Source organism: Phocoena sinus, chromosome 11, assembly GCF_008692025.1.
Source record: "Phocoena sinus isolate mPhoSin1 chromosome 11, mPhoSin1.pri, whole genome shotgun sequence".
NCBI classification, from domain to species: Eukaryota; Metazoa; Chordata; class Mammalia; order Artiodactyla; family Phocoenidae; genus Phocoena; species Phocoena sinus.
Window position 1 is genome coordinate 73,167,318 of NC_045773.1, and position 11,602 is coordinate 73,178,919.

Sequence of the window (11,602 nt, forward strand, 5' to 3'; positions counted from 1 at the left end):
TTTTTAGGAAGATAAACAGTAGCCATGGTCTGCAGGGTGGACTGGAGAGGCTGGGGTCTGGGGGCCAGGGGACCTGGGACGAAGTTGGTCAGGAGCCTGGTGGGAGGGGTTGAGGTCAGGCATTCCAGCTGGTGCCGAAGGGGAGCAGGGAGGGACGATACAGACCTAGAAGGTTAGGAGGTAGACCTGATGGGACTCAGTCGGTCTAATAAGCGAAGCTGAAATGTCACCATGTGTTGCTGCTACACCTCGTCCAGTCATCCAAGCGGCAAATGATTATCGAGCCCCTACCAGGTGGTGGGCACTGATGTTCTCTGGACCCCGGACTCTGGGCTCCACCTGCCACTCTCGTACATCTCCATCTTTAGCCTGGTTTTCCCATTTCACTGCCTGGGAGTATGCTAAAACCAAACTCCACTCCTTAAAAGAAGTCCAACACCAAAAGAATTTTCACAGCCTGTCCTTACTGCTGCCAAGAATATATATTACCAATTTCCAGTGGAAGCTCAAATGTCCCTTTGTAATAACCTGGCCTCCAGGCACTAAGTTTGAGAGGTCACCACAAGTTGGGACTACGCCTGGGGGACCGAGGGCCATGGTGCCCAGCGACAGCTGGGGAGGGGAGGCAGGTACCAGGCGGTGATGGACCCTGAGACCCAGGGGGTCCTGGATGCTCGCTCATTCCCTTGGGTTGCAGCCCGGGATTAAGAAAAAAATCCAGAGAAATCCTGGTTGGCATGTTTCTAGCCCAGATGGAAGAGAAATAGGACAAACTGCTAAAAGTTTCCAAAACCAACACATGAGAAGTGCCTGCTGCCAGCAAATTCGAGGTATGTTGGCATGTGCAGCAGAAGAGAAATGTATTCACCCCGATGGAAAGGGGAAGACAAGAAGACGGACGGCTGCTGAGAGAAGGTGGGGTGCTCCTTGCCAACTGCCAAACGCCAGCTCTGGGAAGAACGGCTGCTTCCAAACGACTGCGCGGGACTGGGGCGAGCCAGGAGGAAGGGGCGCAGACAGCCAGGCGACAGGCATCTCGAGTGTGGGGCTCGTGGCTTGTCAGCCCCACTCCATTCGGCTGTGCCCTCAGCCACTCGGCCTGCCTTTTCGCACCAGCTCAGGGGGCATTCTGTCCCCGCATTATTTCTGGCCTGGCCCCTCCCTCAAAAGGGCTCCCTCTCTTCTATCCTCTCCTAACTCACACTCTACCCATCTTTGCGGGCATTTGTTGCCTGGGGCACATCTCTCTGCACACCGTCCCTACATTTGGGGTATCTCCCACATTACAAATCCTGCGTTATCAAGGGAGAAGCTAGAAAACATCTCTAGGCCTCTGTGCCTTGAATTGTACCTGACGCGTCCACATGAGAATTGGGTTTGAGGTGGTGCCCCCATCAGGGGAACCACAAGGGGGCAGCAGAGACCCTTGATTCTGGAGGGTGTAGGGTTGAGCTCCTGGTTTCCAGGGCAGAGGGTCCTAGGTCCAGAGTGGCTGTGGGGTCTTCTCTAAGAAACTCCTTTTTGTGGTTGGATACTTTATGGCTGATGGCTTCAGAGTCAGGCCCTCCCGGACATTTTGCCAGCTCTCTAATCGTCTTGATTAAACTCCTTATTCCCCTTAAATGAACAAGAATGGATTCTGTTGTTTGCAACTAAGGATTGTGGCTATTACTCCATCTGTCTTAGTCATTTGGGGCGGCTATAACATGATACCACAGACTGGGTGGTGTAAACAACAGACATTTATTTCTCGCAGTTCTGGAGGCTGGGAAGTCCAAGATCAGGGTGCCAGCAGATCTGGTGTTGGGGAGGGCCCTCTTCCTGGCTTGCAGATGGCCATCTTCTTGTAACCTCACATGGTGGAGAGGGGTATCATCTCTCTTCTCGTAAGGGCACTAATGCCATTCATGAGGTTCCCACCCTCTAACTTAATCACTGGCCAAAGGCCTGCCGTCTAATGCCATCACATTGGGGAATAGGCTTCAACCTATGAATTTTGTGGCAGACACAAACATTCCATCCATAGCACCATCCTTCAAGAGCAGCTGAAGAAACTTCTATGACCCTGTCCGGAGCCGTGGATTCTGCAGATGTGCCTGTCTTCAATGCCACCCCATCTCATATTAAATTGCCTATCGTTTCCTGGTGTTTGCAGTAGTTGGGCTGCCTCTTCACTGGTTGGAAACATCTAGAAGCAGTGAGCCTATCTTTTCAATTGTCTCGTTTGTAGCATCTCATAGCCGGAAAGGGATTGAGAGGATGTTGACCAATCCACCCAACTTACAGGCAAGATGGGGCTCAGAGCAGTGACCAGTGGAGTGACTTGCCAAGGGCTGGAAAGAGCAGAAGCAGGAGAACTAGAGCCAGGCCTTTTCTCCTGTTGCCTCCTGGAAGGATGCTGAGCCCGCATAGGGAATTGATGGGGAAGACGCGTCATGGCAGTACTTGAATTTAAACAGGACCTTCAGAGGAGTTCAAAATGCTTCATGGACCTGTGAGTTCCAGATTGTATAATTTATACTCCTGGGAAGTACAAAGAGAAGAGAAAGCCTCTTCTGTTTACAGCAGGGAAAACTGAGGTCTGAAGGAACTGATTGATTTGCCCAAGATCAGTATCAGAGTTAGAAGTCTCCAGCTCCTTGGATTCCCAAGTCTGTTTCAGGAAAACCAAAGGATGTGGGTTCCTGTAATGGAAACCCAAGAAGTGTTTGAGACTGCCGCCTGAGACCCACCCCCTGAATAATGCTGAGTCCTTAGGTGTTCCTTGGAGAGGGGAGGATGGTAAGTCCCTGTATTAGGTACCCATTGCTGCTAACGCATCTCTCCAAAGCTTGTGTTTTAAAACGACCCCGGGCATTAATTATCTCACAGTTTCTGTGGGTCAGGAATTTGGGGGCAGTCACAGGATGCCAGTGTCTGGGATCATCTTGAAGCCTCCTTTATGAATATGCCTGGTTCTCAACTGGGAAACTGGAATGGCTGGGGGCACAGGCATCTCTCTCTATCTCTGTCTCTGCAGTTTTTCCAGCAAGGTGGCTTTAGGGCAGCTCAGGGGTCCAAAGGTGTGTGTTCTGCGAGAGCGTGCCAGTCCTAGCCTTAGAGTCGCGTAACGTCACCTCCACTGCACTTTGTACTTTAGTGAGTTAGAAGTGAGTTACGGAGCTGGCTGTATTCAAACGGAGGTGAGTGAGGCATCATATCTTTACGGGAAGGGAGTAAAGAATATGAGGATATGTTTTAGAACCACCGCAGACGCCAAGTTCCAGAAAGTGAAGTGATTTCCCCCAGTTATGTGACTAATGGGTCAGTGAGCGGGACCTGGATAGGAACAGGACAACCACTGGCTCATTGTCTTTTTAACAACCAGCATTAAAGTACTGAGAGAGAGCCAGAGAAGGGCGTCTGATTTGGATTTTCTTTAGGGTGTTACCTCATTTTTAAGCTGCTTAAACAAACAAACAAACAGCAGACAAACATACCCTTAATGAATCACTGCTAGTAATACTTGTGATCATGCCCCTTTATATTTGTGTAACACTTGGTCTAGACCCACACTGAATGGCTTGTTTAAGATCGGATAGCAAGTCAGGTCAGAAACAGAATTAGAGCCAGAACCCCGGGGGTCCTTATTCTTTTTTTTTTTTTTTAATTTTATTGTTGATTTCTCTTTGCTTTGCTGTGTTGGCAACCCCCCAGGGTAAACCGTCTACTCCTTTATGAGAATATTCTCATTGCATCTTCCCTCAGTAGCAGCTGTGGTGCCCATCGCTGACTCCTGGGCAGCTGCAGACTGGATAACAACCGGGCAGCGTGGCTCTGGCTATCGCCAGGCAGGGCAAAGCGTCGCAAGGTTAGGGGAGCAGCAGAAAGTACCGGAACTAGCTCCCTGATCTCATAGATTCAGAAACCAAGGCAGGGTGGGCTGGTGGGCTATTGCTTAAGTCCTTTGATGAATCATGAAAAGGGTGGCATTCTAATCCAGGTCTCAGTGTAAAATCTAGATCTCACCCTCCATTTGGATTCCTGTGTATTTCTGAAATGAAAAGCAAGCTGGTTTTGAAAAAGCTAGTTATCATAGATTTGCTTGCTACAGAGACCCTGGAGGAAATATTACTTTGGGCAACTTACCAAATCAATCAATCAATCAACATGTAATTATTGACCGCTGTCTGTTGACTCAGCTTGGTGCTAGGTATGGATGATATTGGACGTAAAATCTTGGTTTATACCATATTTACAGTGATGGTTCCTGACTTCAAATACCTTTATGAACCCAACTCCACGGAACATGCTATTCTGTATTGATCCCATGGATCGCCCCAAATGGTCTAATCTCAGAGAAATCACACCTCCACCAGTACTTTCTAGGAAAAACAAATAGTTAATACGTAGTGTGCTTTTCTAAAAAACACACATACGCATGACAGCAGTGAACTTAAGCACTATTTAAAAATCCGAAATGTATGGCAGCGTTCTAATTAAAAAGATTATTTCCTGCAAACTCAGATGGAATATCCTTCTCCTGCTTCTATGTGTTTTTTTTTTTCTGTGAAACAAACTCTCTGCAAGAAATGTGAAATTTATTATGAGAGGGAACGTGCTAACTATCCAAACATCCTAGTCAGCCTGAGGAAACGAGGCAATGATGACTTGGAAAACACTTCCCTTTACACACACAGCCATTCACACGCGTCCAGGCTCAGCCCATCCTCCTGGCCCAGCTCAGCCTCTCAGCAGACTGTCGGCAGGGGGCATGTCTGCTGAATCAGAGCAACGCGGATGCAGATCACCTATTGGGTCTCTTGCTCTCACCACCAGACTAATCCAAACTCCAGCTTTGTCTATCGTACATCCTCCATGACTTTTCCCAGCCAAGGTTTCAATGACTCAAGTTCCACCATGTTCCCTGGAGGGGTTATACCATAGCCAAATCGAACGAACTTAGCATTTGGAATTTTTTTTTCCCTTTGATTGAATCTATTTTCCTTTCCTTCTTTTCCTACTGTCATGTGCTTGCTGGATCCCTTAGGACCACCCACTGTGCTTGCTCATCAAACGCGTAGACTGGAATTTCCCAACATTATTTGGTCTCTGACACACTTTTTGAATTGTCAGCAGTTATGCCTGTGGCACTGGGGTCCGTCCCATCCCTTAGACTCAGACATGCTCCAGGTACAGCCATCTGTCTGACCACACTGTTGATTCTCTAATAGGTACACATACAAACATTACCTCTTTGTGCCAGGGTCCCACAGCCCTACTCTCAATCTCTGAGCCAAATTTAGCATGGTGGGGTAAGAAAATTCAGAATGTGGCAAAACAGGAAGAATGTCTTTGAGACCCAGAAAAAGGTTAGGCTGTGCCAGCTAAGAATCACTGTCAAATATGAACCTAAAGAAAGTGAAACTCTAACTCACTCAGTTTTCCCCCTTAGGCATTTTTATTCTTTCTTTTCACATTCTTGCTACTTCATTTTGAAATTCAACAACAATTTTCTAAGTCTTCCTTCTAAACTTTAACCCAAAATTAACCATGTCTAATTACAGGCGAATTGAATCCTTTGGCTGTTTAACTTAATCATAATATGGGAAATAAGCCTGATGTTATTTATTGATAAATGTACCAAAATATATATAGTCTTGCTTAATTCTTTTTTTTTTTTTGCTTAATTCTAAGACATAGTACAGAGCCCATCGTACAGGTGAGAAAACTGAGGCTTAAAGATGTAAAGTAACTTGTGACAGTCATAGGCTTGGAATTAGAGTTCAGATGAACTGGCGAACATAACCACTAGCAACACAAACAAACAAAATCATCTTGGAATGACCAAGGAGAAAGTTATGATAGAGGTGGACGAGGAACCAGACACACCCACGCAATTCGGCACTGCTGAGTTTCTGTCTGCTGTTCCACCACGCTGCATGTAGAACCATATGTGTCAGACCCATTTTCAGATCCCAGTGACAGCTGTTAGGCCCAGATATACTCATGTGCACGTCACTCACATAGATGTCAGCACTGCATCAAAATCGGCCGGGTCCAAGTCATCAGGTGTAGGTAGTCATGGGTAATTAGGACTTAGTCTGTAGGGAAGGCATCCAGACCTGCGTCCTGGAGTGCTTTTTGCTTTACTTTTACTTTTGAAAGTCTCATCAGTGCTGAAAAGGATGCCAGTGGCTCCATCCAACTCTGCAGCTGATCTACCAAACACATAGTGAATCAGAGTGTCTGGGTGAGTTACCCAGAGGTGCCTGCCTCAGGGATGAACAGAAAGAGCTCTGATCCCGGGACTGCCACTTAACTTTTTTAGAACTCTGTTTTCAGAATCTCTGTTTTCTGTGCTTCAGTTCCCCAATCCATACGATGGATCAGGATCAATACTATCTCTTCTCTCCCTTTCTCAGAAGGATATTGACCCCCAAGGACAAAACAGAACTACCCCTGCTGTTTTTGCTATGTCATCTGGGAGCAGGGCATGTTCCCCATTGATTCTTCGTCGGGAGGAACGGCGAGGTTCCGCGCTTCAACGCCTCGCAGAGGCTCCGAAACTTGTTGGTCCCAGCAGGCTAGTGCCCAGGTCGTTGGCCCCATCGGCACACTCTGAGGTCCTGCTGCTTTTCACATGCTTCATCTCCAAGCATCCAAATTCCACCCTTTCTATCTTTGCAGCTCAGCTCAAATCCTGAATCTGCGGTTTGGGGTCAGTCCTAAGTTCTGGGCCACTCTCAGCTATTATGCCCCTGTCCTATTTCTTCCTTAACTTTTGAAACTCTGGTTAGACATATCTTGGATCTTTTCACTCTGTCTTCTATGGCCTTTAATTTCTTTTACATTTTCCACCTCTTTATCGCATAGGGCTGCCTTCTGTATAATTTCTCCAGTACTATCTTCCAGGTCACAAAGTCTCTCTTTGTGTGCTGGTTTGCTGCTTCATTGTCTCCGTTGAGTTTTTAATTTCTATTTTATTTTATTTCCAGACTTTTATTTTATAGAAGTTCTTTTTTTATTCATTTATAAATCTGAGGACCCTTCACTCATATTTAAAAGATTCTCTGCCATTTATTGAAAATAGGTTATATTCCATTTGATAATTCCCAAACCAGAAGTCTTTGCAGGCTGATTCTGCTGTCATTTCTGCTGTCTCTTGATCTTGGTGCCTTGTTTCCTTATATTTGTAGCGATTTCTAGCTGCAAGTTTCTCATCTTCCTTAGAAATTGCTGGGAAGGGGCTTCCCTGGTGGCGCAGTGATTAAGAGTCTGCCTGCTGATTGCAGGGGACACGGGTTCGTGCCCCGGTCCGGGAAGATCCCACATGCCGTGGAGCGGCTGGGCCCGTGAGCCATGGCCGCTGAGCCTGCACGTCCGGAGCCTGTGCTCGGCAATGGGAGAGGCCGCAACAGTGAGAGGCCCGTGTACCGAGGAAAAAAAAGAAAAGAAATTGCTGGGAATTCTTGGAGGCCTAGGGAAAAGGTGAACACCTTCAAATAAAATTTCTGTTTTCTTTTTCCTTAGTTGTCTAGTCTGGGATCACTTTAAACATTCTGCCTGTTTCTTTTTTTTGTTGTTTTTTTTGTTTTTTTTCAGATGACCCATGTTTAGTGAATTTAGGCTACAAATACACAAGACTTCTGGCTTGTAGTTCTCAGAACAGATATTTCCCCCTTTGCTCCAGTGCCACAATTCAAGATAAGCAATTTTTCTAGCAGGTATTACCTGCTCCCCAAATCTGGGAAGGATGTTGGGTTTATTTCCAGTCCTTCCTTACACTAAATTCTGTGGGACATCTCCTAATTCTAATTAGGAGTTCTAATTCTATGGGACATCTCCTATTAGACCATTTACCTTGGGCAGACCTGGGTTTGGTCTCCTGTCCACCAAACCTTATAAGGCTCCAAACATCAATTTTCAAGTTCAGTAGATCCAGAAAATTCCTTCAAGGCAGATGCCGGCTTCAGTCCCCTTCTTAACCTCTGAGTTCTGCCTTCATTTATTTACTTATTTTTTTTAGCCAGAGTATTCCATACTTTCTTGCTAACTCGTGGAGGCATTTGAAAATAGTGAGAAAACCCCAATATTTCCCCCTGCATCTTTAGTATTTCGAGCAGGAAGCCTAGCCTGGACACCTGGTCTACCTTATTGCCAGAAGCAGAGGTCTCAGTTTAAATCCTACCTTTTCTAGGAAGCATTCCACAACCTCTTCATCCTATAGGGTTTCTTCCTCCTCAGAGCCTCAGTTGGATTTAACCAAGTTAGTCATTTGGCATTGGAGACAGCTGACTCTTAATCAGTGGGTGATGGATGGTCCCAGCTGGGAGACCATCTGAGCCTGGGTCTTTTTGGTTTTTTTGTTTTTTTTACTTTCTAGCCTATCCAAGACCCAGAGCTGACCCATTTACATAGGATGGTAAGCTTCCTGCTCTCCCTTTTTCCTCATGTGCCGTATTTTACATTCCCCCCATGACTTTGGTTCCTCCCTGTTTTCTCTCCTCCTAAGTAAGTGAGCGTTATGACTATCACTGGGCAAACGTCACTCCCTCTACTTTATTTGAATGTCAACAAAATACTTTCTCACGAGGCAGGGGAGAAAAATAGCTCATTTTTCTTAACTGAATAAAAACACTTGGTCTGGGTAGTATATTTATTTATTTTTACTTTTTATTTTGAAATTTTTAATATAATTTTTAAAGGTTACACTCCGTTTGCAGTTATTACAAAATAATAGCTATATTTCCCATGTTGTACAATACATTCTTGTCACCAAACATTGAAAGAAGAGTTAGCACTTATCCTTCTGAAATTATTCCAAAATATTGCAAAGGAAGGAACACTTCCAAACTCATTCTATGAGGCCAACATCACCCTGATACCAAACCCAGACAGAGATATCACACGCAAAAAATTACAGGCCAATATCACTGATGAACATAGACGCAAAAATTCTCAACAAAATACTAGCAAACTGAATCCAACAGTACATTAAAAGGACCATACAACAGGATCAAGTGGAATTTATCCCATGGATGCAAGGATGGTTCAATATCTGCAAATCAATCCATGTGGGTAGTATATTTATATACACACGTGATGAGAATTGTGATCAGTATGTAGACCTCTGTGTTAAAGTATAAACCAATGTTTCAAATTCTAAATGTGGAGAAAGAAAAGTTAACTGAACGACTCTTAGCCCTCTATGTGACATGAACTACTGTGTTATGTAAAAAGTTGCCATTCGATTAGAAACATGGAAGACCCTTGCCTGAAATCTCTCCAAGATCTTCAACATTTATTCATTAAAAAAGAATCCATTGTGCACCTACTACATGCCAGACACTATGTTAGTCACGGAGCCCAGTGGTGAACAAAACAGACATGGTCTTTGCTCTTGTAGGGCACGCAGTGTATGTGCATATGTACCTGAAAGGAGTTGGAACATGAGACTGGACAAGGGTAGGGGGTGGGTGGGGAAGTGTGGCTGAGTCACCAGCAAGAACAGCACAGAGCCAATGCCTTCTCAAAAATACCTAAACCAGGCCCCACTTCCAGAGAGTATGGGTAGCCCAGGCTTAGGCAATTTTTAAAGCTCCCCAGGTGATTCTAGTGACTAGCCAAGGTCGGAAACTACTGCTTGAATCGATCATTTAGGAGAGAATTTCCAAGAAGGGGTCCTGGGAATGGGTCACGGACTGCAAGTTCCTCGTCCACTCATCCTCACTGCAGAGCCAGGCGTGGGACCGCCAGAGCCCCCAAGTGTGTCACCGCCTCCACAAGCAGCCTCACCTGTGCCATACAAATGTTGTGCTTCCTATGTGTGCCATCACGTGAAAAAGATTGGGAGGTCCTGAGTTGGAGTATCTGTACCATAGGATTCGGTCGAGATTGGCAGAATGATCTAGTGAAAAAAAATAAGAACTCTGTGTCATATAGACTTAGGTTCCATCCCTGCTCAGCCACCAATGCACTGTGTGAGCTTGAGCAAGTTATTTAGCTTTTCTTGGCCTCAGTTTCCACATCTGTAAAATGGGACTATCACCTATTTTGCATGTTTCTTATAAGGATTAAAAATAATCCCTGTAGGGACTTCCCTGCTGATCCAGTGGTTAAGACTCCACGCTTCCACTGCAGGGGGCATGAGTTCGATCCCCAGTCAGGGAACTAAGGTCCCACATGCTGTGTGGAGCGGCTAAAAAAAAAAGAAGAGAAATAATCCCTATGAAGCACTTAGCCCGGGAGTTGGTTCATACAAGCCAGTGTTTAGTGCAGTAGCCATCATCATTGATGTGGTTACAATTGCTGGAGAATTCTACCCAAACTTCCACCAGGGCCAGAGTCAAAAAATTAAGCCTGAAAGTGAAAAAGATGGAGTTGCGCAGAAACATGGGACGCGGTTTCCCTGAATCTCTCAGTTACAGATTGTCCCAGGGCTTCCAAGATTGGTGTAGCAACGTCAGATCAAACCCCCTGGGAGGTATTTGTGGAGACATTTCTGCCCAAGCCTGCTGCTCCTGGGGCCTCCGGGGTTTCCAGCACGCTCCTGTTTCAGAGACACTGGAGGAAACCTGAAGGTCACTCTCCTCCCTGGGCTGAGTCTGGGGGTAGTGGGAGTCACCTAGGGTCTTCCAAGCCAGGCTTCCTGGTGTCAGGAGAGGTTGGATGAGAAGCTGGGCAGGAGTTGCAGGTCCTGAAGCGGGCCTGTTTCTCCTCCCTGGGACAGGAGAGAAGGAAGGCGACGTGGGCCTGGGGCTGAAGCTACGGGCTCCATGACAGATCCAGCCTCAGGGCACTGTCCAGAGGAATGGTGGCAGTGAGACTGTAGGCTTCCTGCGTAATCAAGTCTCCCACCCAGACACTGACTGCCGGTGTCCTAGGGCAATGATGGCCTGAAAAGCAGGGGTGAGCGGGAATGCCAAGACACCTGCCTTCAGGCTGAAGGGACTACCAGGGCATGTTACCAAGGGGGTGATAACTGCTTGCTTTGCAGAAGGAATCTGTGACGTCACAACCGGATTTGTGTCCATGGCGAGCTGGCCCTCTGTAGTCCATCTAGAAAGTTATTCATGGGGTTGTCTTTGTCCTCTTTCCATTCCTCATGTCCCGCCCACCTCCAAGACCCTCAGTTGATTCTCTTGACGTGTAATGTGCATCGCTCTTGGGCTGTTTCTTAGTCTGTAATGTGAGGAAGACAATCGTGCCACCATCCATGCAGGTGCTGACCCCCAGGGCCTCGCTGAGGCTCCAATTCACACTTGGACCCCCAGGCTGTGCTATTTCCCAGACCAGACTTGTCTCTTCAAGAAGACGGTCAGTTCCTTGAGGGCAGGGACTGTCTCCCATGTCCTGTGCAGCCCCGTTACCACCTCCTGTTGGAAACAGAATCAGCCACGTGTGTTTCCTGTGCTCCTGCCCTAGAGGATGGCCGGCAGCCTCTCCACCTTCACAGAAACCTGCTCCTTCTAGAAATAAGGCTGCTGGGCAGTGGGAGCCCCTCCAGCTGGGGGCGGCCAGGCTGGGTTCCTTCCTGGAGGGCAGTGGTCAGGAGAGGTGGCGCATCCCATCCTCTCTGAGGGCTTTCTCATCCCTCCTCCTCTTCCTCTTTGATGGTCCC